This window comes from Pseudorasbora parva, chromosome 17, assembly GCF_024679245.1.
Source record: "Pseudorasbora parva isolate DD20220531a chromosome 17, ASM2467924v1, whole genome shotgun sequence".
NCBI lineage: Eukaryota > Metazoa > Chordata > Actinopteri > Cypriniformes > Gobionidae > Pseudorasbora > Pseudorasbora parva.
In genome coordinates this window covers 19,310,661-19,323,036 of record NC_090188.1, presented here as the reverse complement: position 1 = coordinate 19,323,036, position 12,376 = coordinate 19,310,661, and the positions used below count along the sequence as shown (strand labels likewise).

Genomic DNA, 12,376 nt, shown 5'->3' with positions numbered 1-12,376 from the left:
AGCGGGCCTTTTTATGCAAACATGATTTCCTTCCTATAATTTGAACCCTTTTTATGACAATCAAATATATCCCATGTTCAGCATCTCTTCTCTCTCTCTCTTTTCTGCTAAACTCCTTCTCCTTCCAGATAGGCCCCTCTGTGTACATTATCCAACATACACACGGCGTGCAAGTTGCACGGGTGTTTGAAAAGTGTGACAGAAATCATTTATTATTCTGCGATATTCAGAACAAATAAGGTATGAGGCAGCAAAGCAAGCACAGGGCCTAGAGCTCAGAGGCTATTTGATTTGTCACAGGCCTGTTTTATGTCTCTCTCTCTCTCTCTCTCTCTCTCTCTCTCTCTCTCTCTCTCTCTCTCTCTCTCTCTCTCTCTCTCTCTCTCTCTCCTCTCTCTCTCTCTCTCTCTCTCACTGTGTGTGTTTCGTTCTCTATTCTCTCCATGAAGGTTCCCAGCTGAACTTGGCTGAGGTCAGTGTCCGGTCAAATGGAGCTGGGCCTGTGCGTCTGTGGGGGTGCAGATGAAGTGGTCAGCAGTGTGACAGTTAGCGGGGATTCTGACAGCCCCAGCTCCAGTGTGGATTAGAGGTGAGGAGAGCAGAGGGGGGGGGAATCAATACAGGAGACAAAAAGAAGGGCACTGAGTAAAGTGAGAGAGAGAGGTGTGTGTGTGTTTGTGTGCTCTGAAGCACGAACTAATGCAGACTAACAGAGAGTCTAGTAGTGAAGGGAAGTCTAATTTGTTAATTTGTGCTTCAAACTTTCAAATACTTGTTTAATTAATTTGGTTCAGAATTGATTCATTGAATCTTTTGCATACTCAATATTAGTATTTGGTAATAATTATATTTTATTTAATTTGTAATGATATTAACAATAGGTAAATTATTTAAAATGTATTTAAATATTCAAAAAAATCTATGTTTGTATACAATGCTTTTAATTAAAAACAGCTTTGTTGAGTTTGTGTTAAAGTAAAAAAAAAAAAATACACTATTGTTCAAAAGTTTGGGGTCAGTAAAATCTTTTAATGTTTTTGAAAGAAGTCTCTTATGCTCACCAAGGATACATGTATTCAATCATAAAACGTGAAAAGTTTTTAAAACATAGTTTTCTATTTAAAATGTATTTGTTTACTATGATGGTGAATCTGAATTTTCAGCATCATTACTCTAGACTGCAGTGTCACATTATCCTTCAGAAATTATGCTGATCTGCTGCTCAGGAAACATTTCCTCTTATTATCAATGTTGAAAAGATATTATGTTTGTAGAAACTATGATTTATTCAGGATTATCTGGTGGAATAGAAATCTTCGGTTTCATTATACAGTACATTCTGTACTGTTCCTTTTGATTCAATTTAACACATACTTGCTGAAAAGTTAATTGTAAATTCATTTGTATAGCCAATTTTAGACATTCTACTAACTACAAGTAACTTTGCTACTCTTATTAGAGTAATACTTGACTGTAGTAGACTGTTGGGTTAGGGTTTGGAGTTAAGGTGATAATACACAGGCCAACTTTTTTAACAGTTGTTCCAGAGTGATGTTTCTTGGGCATTCTTCCGTTGAAAATGGCAACAAATTTTAATTTGGATACTTTAGATCGGTCATGGGCCCTGTGTCTCACCTGGTTGCCCATTGATGGCAACATTGCTCCAAAAGTTGCCCCGTGTATCATCACCATTAGGGTTTGGGTTAGTACAATAAGTTATATAGTTTATATAGTATAGTTAGTAGAATATATAGTAGATATAGTTATAGTTAGTAGAATGCCTAAAGTGGACCATTGAAATGATGTGCTGCAGTGATCATTTCTAATTACATAATATTTTATTGAAGTAAATTTGACTGTACTTTTCTTCCCTTTTATTTATTGGTTTGCTATAAATTATAGTATCAGCTCTCTCATCAGTTCTTGTTTATAATCAGACAAAGATGAAAAAATATTTGTTTTTTAGTTTTTGAGTCAGTGAACTGCTAACCATTTGAACCAATCCCACTTTGAAAGTTTGCTTTATAAAGACGATTGATTGAAAAAGATCAAACTCGAAAGAGCACGGATCAGACATCGTTGTGGCCCGGCTTCATGAATATGCTCCGTTCGGCTCCGTGAGGTGTAGCAGAGCCCGAGTCAGAGCATTGATACATGCTCCAGCGTGTGTAATCTCACATAAGGCCATCAGAGATTAAAATGGCGGGATAATTACGGCAGCGCGGGAGATTCCCGCTGTGTTTGCATACACGCGTGGGATTTGTAAGCTGTGCATTAGCCGCACGGTGTGGGACACCACTGAGAAGGTAATTTAAGGAGAAAATTCCACCGGATTCTCTCTCCCGATATCATTACCCATCGTATATGCTCTATCACGTCCGTTCGTCGCTAACCCCGCGCTGTAGATGAACACCATAGCAATTAATTGTTCTGGGCTTGGTTTTATAGCCCGTTCGTTGACCGAAAGCTCAGGGAATGGTTTGTTCTAGCTATTGGTATCTAAATTAAATTGTCTTTATCTCCTGCTAGTGAAAAAAGGGAAAAGGGTGGGGGGAAATTAATTTGTTAGATCAAAAAAATATTTAATTTTACAACACATCAAACAAACTTTTATTCAGTCAGGGTGCACTGCAGCGGTCCTTTTTTCTTAATTAAGAAAGCATTCTATTATTAAACCACATGAAAAGAAACATCAATTCAAACAGTACAGTCATGTTCGACTACTACTAATCTTTTGGTAATTATTTTTTAATTGAATCTTTTGAACACAAAAGCCCTGAGCAGATGCCTGTATTACTTGAATCCCTCATCATACCCAGTGCTATATGTGCGAAGATGATGCTCTTCCGTGTGTGAGCAAAGGGAAAGGAGTTGAAGAAAAAGAAAAGGAGAATTAAAAACTAGGGGATGGAGAATGGGGTGGGGGGAGAGACGAGACCCGTGGCACCCTGAAGAGTTGGAAACTTCTGCATAAACGAAAAGCTCAGCAGCGAAACTTCTTTAGATGATCACAGACATGCACAATGGTGTGCGCACGGGGCCGAGTTTTGCTGTTTTGCTGATACGTACGGTATTTTTAAAAATGAAGAGGTCGTGGTGGTTTGAATTCAAGCGCAGATCTGTGATTACTACATCATGTATCTCTTCTCATAGCCTAAAAAAAAAAAACCTGGACAAGTCTTTGCCTTCAAACTTTGAGTTTAGCGGAGTGCTGATTCGTCAAAGTTTGTGGAAACATGCTTTAAAAAAGTATTAGCCAAACCTGATGCGAAGTTGGAAAGGCTTTGGGAGGAAGCGGGGAAAAAAGATGTTAAAGAATGGGAAAGCTTGATTTTTTGACAGTTGATATGCTCCCTGTGTGGAAATTTGTGAAGTGCACTCTAAGACTCTTCAAAGTACTTAAGGCGGTTGGTGGAGATGCAAAGAGGGGCTTATGAAACGGGACTTTATGTGTCTGGACAGTTCTAAAGAGACATCCTTAAGAGTATGCAGGAACGCGAGCGGCAATCAGGCCCAGCCCAGTGCCAGATAAACCTGGGTAAATCACATTAAACACGCATTATGCATGTGGCTACAGGATGGCAAGCCACAAAATGGCTTCTACGCTGCATCAAGCGCTGTCAGCATCATTTCTGACAAACATGATTTACTGTATCACACGCACACACACACACAAACAGATTGTAGAAATGTCTCTTGCATCTACTCTATATTCACCAACTGGTAATAATGACCGTTACTCTCGAATGTTGTTTGTAGGCAGATGAGAGGTCAGTTTGAAACCTGAGAGAGATGTGTCCCTGTGTCCTCTAATCAGGCCTTTCAACAGCACGAATGCACTGTTTTCTTCTTATTGGCTGCCTTAGGTGGGTTCTTTCAGGGTTTTTTTTCAAAGCGAAGGACTTCTTTAAAAGCCAATGTTAGTTAAAGAGACCTTCCTATATGTAAGCAGGAACATAGAAAAAGAGAAACAGAGAAGAGAGAGAGCGAGGGATTTCTCAGCAGAAAGACGATGATAAATAAACAATTACATGAATAACCTTCTGAAAAGTCACCTGTCCTCCATAAGGAGGCTGTCGACAGCTTGTCAAGGGAAATTAAAGGTTTGTCACCATCATCCATGCACAGAGCCAACAGAATGGAGCTCTTAGAAAATGGAAGTGCTTTTGAGAATATAAAAGGGTTTTTATTCAGGATGTGTATGGATGCAGGCAGTGATTTGCAGTCTCTCAGAGAAGTGCAGGAATACTTCAAGTGCAAACCCCCAAAACCATTACTCTATACCCAAATGTGATTTTAATCAGTGGCGTGTGGTGGACTTCTGAAATGGTGAGGCCAATCCCCTTTCTGAATTTGTATCCTGTTTTTTTTCTATTGTAAATTCATGTTCCTGTTACATTTTGTGGAACAAAATTTTCCATCAGACTATCCAAGAAAACATATAATGTTTTTGTATGTTTATATTAACTTACTTTGATTTTGCATCAAGCATTTTGTATTATTTTTACTGTAAATAAAACCAACATTTTATTTAAAATAATAAATTTCAACACATTAAAAAAATGTTATTAAATAATTTTTATTTTTTATTTTTTTATAATAAATGTATAATATATTGAATTATTATTAGTAGTAAACTGTAAAAATTAGTTAAAATAAGTTACATGTTTGCCTTAATTTTGAGTTAATACAATTAACATTTTTGAGATTCGACAACCTTTATTCAAATATTATTAAAAGATTTTGTAAGCATATTGGGTAATGTGTGTGTTTTATTTGTGGTGACGCAGTGAAACATGCCAAATTGTGCTATTTTCATGATTTTACATTTTTTATGGTTCAGATACAGTAATATTTTGAGTTTCTATTTAAAAAAAAACAATTCCTTCATTGTATCAACTCAATTTTTTTTTATTTCAATAAACTCAACATTTTGGTAAACCAAGTTACTTACTTTTTTAAAGTTAATACAAACAAATATTTAGAGTGTAGTTGTAGTAGTAGTAGTATTAGTAGTTTTGTCATTAAATGCTCATATATTATTATTTCAGGTTCATTTTGATTTGGATATTGCTGTAAGTGATGTTTTTTGGTTGAGTGTACTTTGTGGTTGTTCTCTTTCAACCCGTTTGACCCATTAGTGTGAATTTGCATTCGATGTGAGTATTATATTATACAAAATAAGCCAATCATTGTGCTAAAAGTAGGTATTTTACCCTGTGTTTTGTTGTTTTCCCTTACACTCGGCTGCTTTAGGATTGAAAATTCTATGAGCTCAAGGAAGAGAGATTCTGCCTCCCTCTGAAACGTTACCCATGTCACCACTGGTCAGTGCTATTTAAGAAAAATGAGTGGTTTACGCACAATTTAGAGTCATATTTTATCATATTAATTTCGTTTTACTTTTTAGATTGTTAAATATTTTCTCATACCAGTTTTTTTTTTTTTAGTTTTTTTTTTTTAGTTTTTTTGTGGTAACACTGTTGCCTCTATTTCCTTCCTGAAGAAACCATTCATGGTTTTAATATATAACCATATCAGTTTATCATCATTCGCCACGAGCAAAAACCAATCAATACCATCCAATATTTCATTTCAAGTTGGAGTTTTAACCATAAAGGTATTACAGAGAGTAAACTGAAGAGGATTTCCATTTGCCTGCTGCATTCACGGTGGGGGAGATTTTGGCACACTGAGAAAAGAAGGCTGCGTGTACAGGTTGAGTGGGCAGGTGTTTGGGTTTTGTTTGGGCTCCAGGTGTGCCTGTTTGGATCAGCAGTACAGTGCTCTTTGCACAGGTCCTCAAGATAAAGTGTTAGCCCCTAGATCACGGAGCCTATGAAAACACGGCATATAAGATGAGCTTTTACTGTTACTCTGACTTATTTGAGGTTATTACAGTGGCTGTTTTTATTGCAAATAAACAGCTCTGAGCCACTCATAGAGTTGCATTTGAGTTGTCTATTGAATTACATGGTTCCTGGAGCGTTATTTCCTGTCAAGAAAGGCAATTTTTATACACTGTATGATTTAGTTGGTTTCTGCATTTCTGTGTTTTATTTATAAGTATGAGCTAGACTTATTCAGTGCTTTTGTAGTATAGGGAAAACAAAACAATATGTAAACAACACTAATCAAATACAAGTGAAAGTGGTTTTCGTGAAAATTGGACTCATCATTCTGTAGTTACATTGATGAACTGAACACTCCAGTCTTCAGAAATGATAAAAAATTGCTTATATATATATATAAATGTATATCTTCATCACAGCACCAGTTAGTGATGCCCATACTGACCTCTGTCCACCGCCGAAAGCGCCAACAGTGGGCACAAGAGCATCAGAACTGGACCACGGAGCAATGAAACAAGGTGGCCTGGTTTGATAAATCACGTTTTCTTTTACATCATGTGGACGGCCGGGCATGTGTGGTTTGCTTTCCTGGGGAATACATGGCACCAGGATGCACTGTGGACAGAAGTCAGGATGCAGTGTGATGCTATTGGCAATGTTCTGCTAGGAAACCTTGGGTCCTGCCATCCATGTAGATGTTACTTTGGCACATACCCACCTACCTAAGCATTGTTGCAGACCATGTTCAGGGGTGTCCAACCCTGCTCCTGGAGAGCTACCTCCAGATCTCAGTTCAAAGATATCCTCCAGATTTCAGTTCAAACACTGCTCCAACATCTGTCTGTAATTATAGCACCCTGAACACCATGATTAGCTGGTTCAGGTGTGTTTGTTTCAGGTTGGAGTTCAAATCTGCAGGAGGGTAGCTCTCCTTTCATGGAAAGAGAATTCCCTGGTATCTGTGGCCTCTCTCAGCAGGATAATGTACCCTGCCACAAAGCAAAAATGGTTCAGGAATGGTTTGATGAGCACAACAATGAGGTGTTGGCCTCCAAATTTCCCAGATCTCAATCTAATTGAGCATCTGTGGAATGTGCTGAACTAACAAGTCCAATCCATGAAGGCCCCACATCACAACTTACAGGACTTAAAGGATCTGATGCTAACATCTTAGTGCCAGATACCACATCACACCTTCAGGGATCTAGTGGAGTGCATCCCTCGATGGGTCAGGGCTATTTTGGCAGTAAACGGGGGACCAACACAAAAGGAATGTGGTCAGAGCATCATAATGTTATGGCTGAGCAGTGTGTGTGTGTGTGTGTGTGTGTGTGTATATATATATATATAACTGTGGAAGAGACTGGAAGAAGAGTGGACCAAGATATATATATATATGGGCTGGCCATTTCATGTTAATGTTCTCACTTTCAAGGAACTGCTTTACCCGTTTTGCAGTGTGATAGGGGGCATTGTCTTGCATAAAACTTGCGGGCTGATTGGGAGATGCTCACAGTGAAGGAACCACATGTTGCCGAAAGAGGTTCTGATATGCCATGTAGCTGTATAATAGGTCCAACTCCTGCTGCAAAAACATCCCCAAAACCATGCCACTTCCTCCTCCATCTTCTTTGGGCACTTTGGGTTAAATCTTTCCCCAGTTTGATGCCGAACATAATGTTTACCATCAGACACAAATAATTTAAACTGGCATTCATCACTAAAATGAACTTTGACAGTTCTCCTCTGTTCACACAACATGTTCCTCAGCAAAGGTTAGTCTAGCCTTTTGATTCTTTCTGCTGATGAGAGGCTTGGTCACTGCAGAGTGAGCATTCAGTCTGAAAACTCTTAAATGACAAGACACTGTATGGCAAAACAGATCCTTACTGTGTTCAGCTCTGAACTGGCGAGTAATTCCAGCTGCAGTGATGAACCGATTCCACATTGAAAGTCTCCGCATTGTCCTGTCCTCTCGTGCATTGTCTTGCGTACCTTTTTGGGTACTTTCGTCTTTGTAAAGATTCAATATTCCAGAAATGACAGATTTGGAATGACCAACTTATTTTGCAATAGCTGAAAGGGTCATCCCTTTGGCCTTCATCTGGACAACCTGGTGTCTTAGGGTTTCAGTCACCTTAGAGTGGCTTATTATAATATTATATATATATCATATATATATATATACCCACCTACCCATTATGAGGATATTTACAAATGTGCCATTATTACTTGTACATTGCATGGTTTCATGACACATTTTACCGTCTTTTCTACTGTATGTCAAATCTAAATACAGAATGGCACACTTTATTCTAGAACGTGACCATTTATATTTGAAATTGACTCTAAATGCAAACAGGCAGAACTCCGGTTACCCCAATCGTCTTTGTGGAGAGAACCCTTTTCTTCGAATTTCACACTGTGTATTGTACTTGGATAAAAATGGAGAGAGGGAAAGAAAAAAATCAATAGCGAAGACATTGCTGGAGGCTTACATATTACATTTTGCATAAAAGTCAGACTTAATTTTGCTTTGATCATCATTCCCAAAGATGACTCACTGGAGCCACTATCATTAGCCAATCCTGGGAAAAACCAGACGCTGACAAAGACCAAAGGCTTTGAATCACACTGTCTCCCTTCGGCTCTGTGTTTTTGGATACGGATTTCTGCACGGTGACTGTGAGGATACATCGATGATTATTGAAGTGGACATTTTAAGACCTCCCAGAACCATAGCAGAACAAACTGTATGGGATATTTGTAAAGGCCTTATATCTTATATAGAGATAGAATTATGCCTTTAAATGTTATCAGGCGAGATTGTTCTTTTATGCTTAATTCATTAAGATTAAAACAGGAACTGTTCACTTTATATCTTGTGATTAACAATTGAAAAGTTCAATCTGCATTCATCAGCCTTTGAGCAATACAATATCCATTTCAACAAGAAGTTAAAGTAGATTTCTTTTCGTATTTGTAAAAAGATAACTCCAAAACTTCAGTGCATAAAGAACTCGCCCTTGATTTTTATCGCTCTCGTTATAACAACAGTTTTTGTGCAGTTGATCAGAGCGAGATCTAGAGACCTTGGTTGTAAAAGTCTTTTTAATAATTTTCAAGATTACATTGCTTAGTTTCAGTCCCTACTTAAAAATCACATTAGCAGGAAAAAAAAGAGATGTGAATATTATTAATAGATAGAGGAGCGTCATAGAGAGAAAAAGGAAAGAATTTGTCTTCACTTCCACACACAATGCCATTGTTCTTGGGACATTCAGAAGTCACTTTATTATTAATGATGCTGAGATTTGATAGCTCTTTTTTTAATTCACTCAGTCCTCTGATGTCCCTTGAATGTGAACGCTACAGAATTACCCAGGCACAAACCTTTACAAATGTTTCACAGGCTTGTATAATTGCTGTGTGATTTTAAAACACGGCCGTGCGTGGTTATGGGAACACTCTGCTGTTAAATATGCCCACAAGCTCTTTTACCAAACACCTATACACTGCTAATAACACAAGGTGACCATTGAAAGATGTGTTCACAGAGGCCCGAGGCGAATGCTGAATTCACTGGCTTCTCCTCCTTTTCCTCACTCACCCTCAGAAAACGAGACATCAGTGTCAAAACTGACAAGAAATGTGCTTATTTAGAGAGCTTTCCTGGATGTCTGTGGGGAAGAAAGCTCTGGAATGGGGCGCTTCGCCTTAATAGTCTAGACGGGGTGCATTATACCAAGACCAAGGGCTGGGGTGTAACTTTATAGGAAAACATGTGAAGCGGTCTTGAACGTCCCGTCCAAACTTGGCTTCCATGTCCACACATGAAAGCAGCATAAGATGCCATCATGTTGGGAGGGTTTGTTATTATTAAAACCAGACCTCTGCACTGTTTTTTCTGGAGATCAAATCAAACTTGTGGATGCAATGGCACATAATCTAAGTGAACAAAAATAGACTGTTGTTTCACCTGGCAATGTGTTGCTTGTAGACACTTTAATAGATCGACACAGATCCAGGAAAAGCTATTATTTAGTACTGTGGAATATTCTTCCTAAGATTAATTTAATGTGCAAATTACCTCTTAACATTATATACTTGTATATTTGTATATACACCGATCAGGCATAACATTATGACCCTATTATTGTGCTGGTCCCCCTTTTGCTGTCAAAACAGCCCTGACCCATCGAGGCATGGACTCCACTAGACCCCTAAAGGTGTGCTGTGGTATCTGGCACAAAGATGTTAGCAGCAGATCCTTTAAGTCCTGCAAGCTGTGAGGTGGGGCCTCCATTGATCGGACTTGTTTGTTCAGCACATCACACAAATGCCTGATTGGATTGAGATCTGGGGAATTTGCAGACCAAGTCAACACCTTAAATTCGTTGTACTCCTCAAACCATTCCTGAATTTTTTGCTTTGTGCTGATGCTCAAGATCCTGCTGAGGGGTAACAATGCTTAGGTAGGTGGTAAATGTCAAATTAACGTCCACATGAATGGCAGGACCCAAGGTTTCCCTGCAGAACATTGTCTAAAGCATTACACTGCCTCCACCATCTCGCCTTCTTTCCATAGTGCATCCCGGTGCCATGTGTTCCCCAGGTAAGCGAAGCACACGCATCCCGCCATCCTCGTGATGTAAAGTAAAATGTGATTCATCAGACCAGGCCACCTTCTTCCATTGCTCCGTGGTTCAGTTCTGATGCTCACATGCCCACTGTTGGTCCCTTCGGCGGTGGACAGGGGTCAGCATGGGCACCCTGACTGTTCAAAGTGCACTATGTATTCTGATACCTTGTCAAACTCTCTCGAATCATTACGTTTGCCCATTTTTCCTGCTTCTAACACATCAGATTTGAGGACAAAATGTTCACTTGCTGTTTAATATTTCACATCCATTAGCAGGTGCCGTGATCAAGAGATAATCAGTGTTATTCACTTCACCTAACAGACACATAACAGTAATGATTATGATTAGCATTTTTCTTGACTACTTTATCAAACAGCTCATATGTTACTTATGTTACACAAACCATATTCCCATTTGCCATCTCAGTCTGCCTTCTAAAAATCAGCTTTGAACATAAAATTTAAGTGGAGAAAGGCATATGGTTTATCATAATATTGTAAAATATACATCATATACATAATCCACCTTCTATATTGCTAAAAGTACCAGATTTTTCATAACAGAAAATATCCTGGGATAATCTGGCTTCTCTCGATACTCCCCTGTTTCTGAGCATAGTTAATGATATTTTGAGTCTTCACTGGAGTTTTAAGGAGAAAATACTTTGAAATGTTGTTGACTTATGCATTTGCACATGGTTTGTCTAATTAAAAATAAAATTAAAAAACACCACTTAAATACATAAACAACATTAAAAACTTGATTTTCACCATGGGTCTTTAAGAAATATTCTGTGTATTCTTTTTAATAATCAAATATAATAATCAAATCTATTATGATGTTGACCATGTTAACTTATTTGTACCAAAGGTCAAAAACTTTGAACTTTGAACATTGTCAGATTACGTAAAAAAATGTAAAATATAAAGTATTTTTTAACTTACTGAACTTCAAATGCAGCCATGTGAAATCGCTGCTCCATAATGAAGAAATGTATTAACATCTTTCATCAAAGTGCTTCTTATTACAGTCAACCACAATGGCCGAAAAAGACGTGACGAAGAAGAATAACATTTGAACTACAATAGGCCCTGGATCTTACTTAGTGAGTTGCATTAATTCCCAAAAATGCTACATTACACGTGGTGCCAGACAAGACAAGAAAAGAACATTCAAGCTTCATCAAGAGCTTCATCAAAAAGCTAATGTGAGAAAATGAATGATCTCCCCCAAGTTATTTTTGCCTCTTTATTATCAGTCTCTAGCATTCAACTCAAGGTCACGGATGTGCTGATGTCTAGTCATTTCTAACTATGACAGAGTAAGGACCTCTCACATTTTAATTGTACTTTCATTTACTTGGCTTGTTTAATTACTTGTAGATTTGCATAGCAACTCCATTACTAGTTTCAGGTGTGAAGTGACACTCAGAGTTCGAAATGAAGCCTCATGTTTGAAACATTGCTGTCTTCGGATGCAGCCTGTGAGTGTTCACTCATATGTTTTTGTGTAATGTAGTGTCCTTAACATTGCTCTTCTCAGATGGGTCGAAACTTTAAATTCAATTTGACATGGCTTTAGATGCAGGGCTCAACCGTCACGAGAAGCACACTCTCACTAAGATGAAGCAAGGAAATTAAAGTGATAATATACCTTTAATAGCTCTATAGTCCTTTTTTTCTTGTGTTTAGTGTATTGTTGTCACATGAGCACCCAAATTCATCCTTTCAGCAAATGTGACTGGGAACTTAGGTAGCATTGGTGCGGTAGGGAGTGCGTGATTATCCAAGGTTCGCTACAGCACAGGCTTAAGAAAGAGTCTTCTCACACAGCGCTCCTCAGGGAATTGTTAAATGATTGGCCCAGCACTTAATTCAATCA

At 38.3% G+C, this 12,376-nt stretch overlaps 1 long non-coding RNA gene across 12 annotated transcripts in view; it reads left to right on the top strand.

Moving 5' to 3' along the window:
- Positions 1-12,376, top strand: part of LOC137045543 (uncharacterized) — a 407,625-nt gene that overhangs the window by 353,427 nt on the left and 41,822 nt on the right. For 8 of the 12 annotated variants that reach the window (XR_010898800.1, XR_010898803.1, XR_010898799.1 and 5 more), the window contains one exon: positions 450-589. The exons of the other annotated variants lie outside the window; for them this stretch is intronic. This is a non-coding gene — a long non-coding RNA (uncharacterized lncRNA). The remainder of the gene's footprint in view (positions 1-449; positions 590-12,376) is intronic. 12 annotated transcript variants of the gene reach the window in all.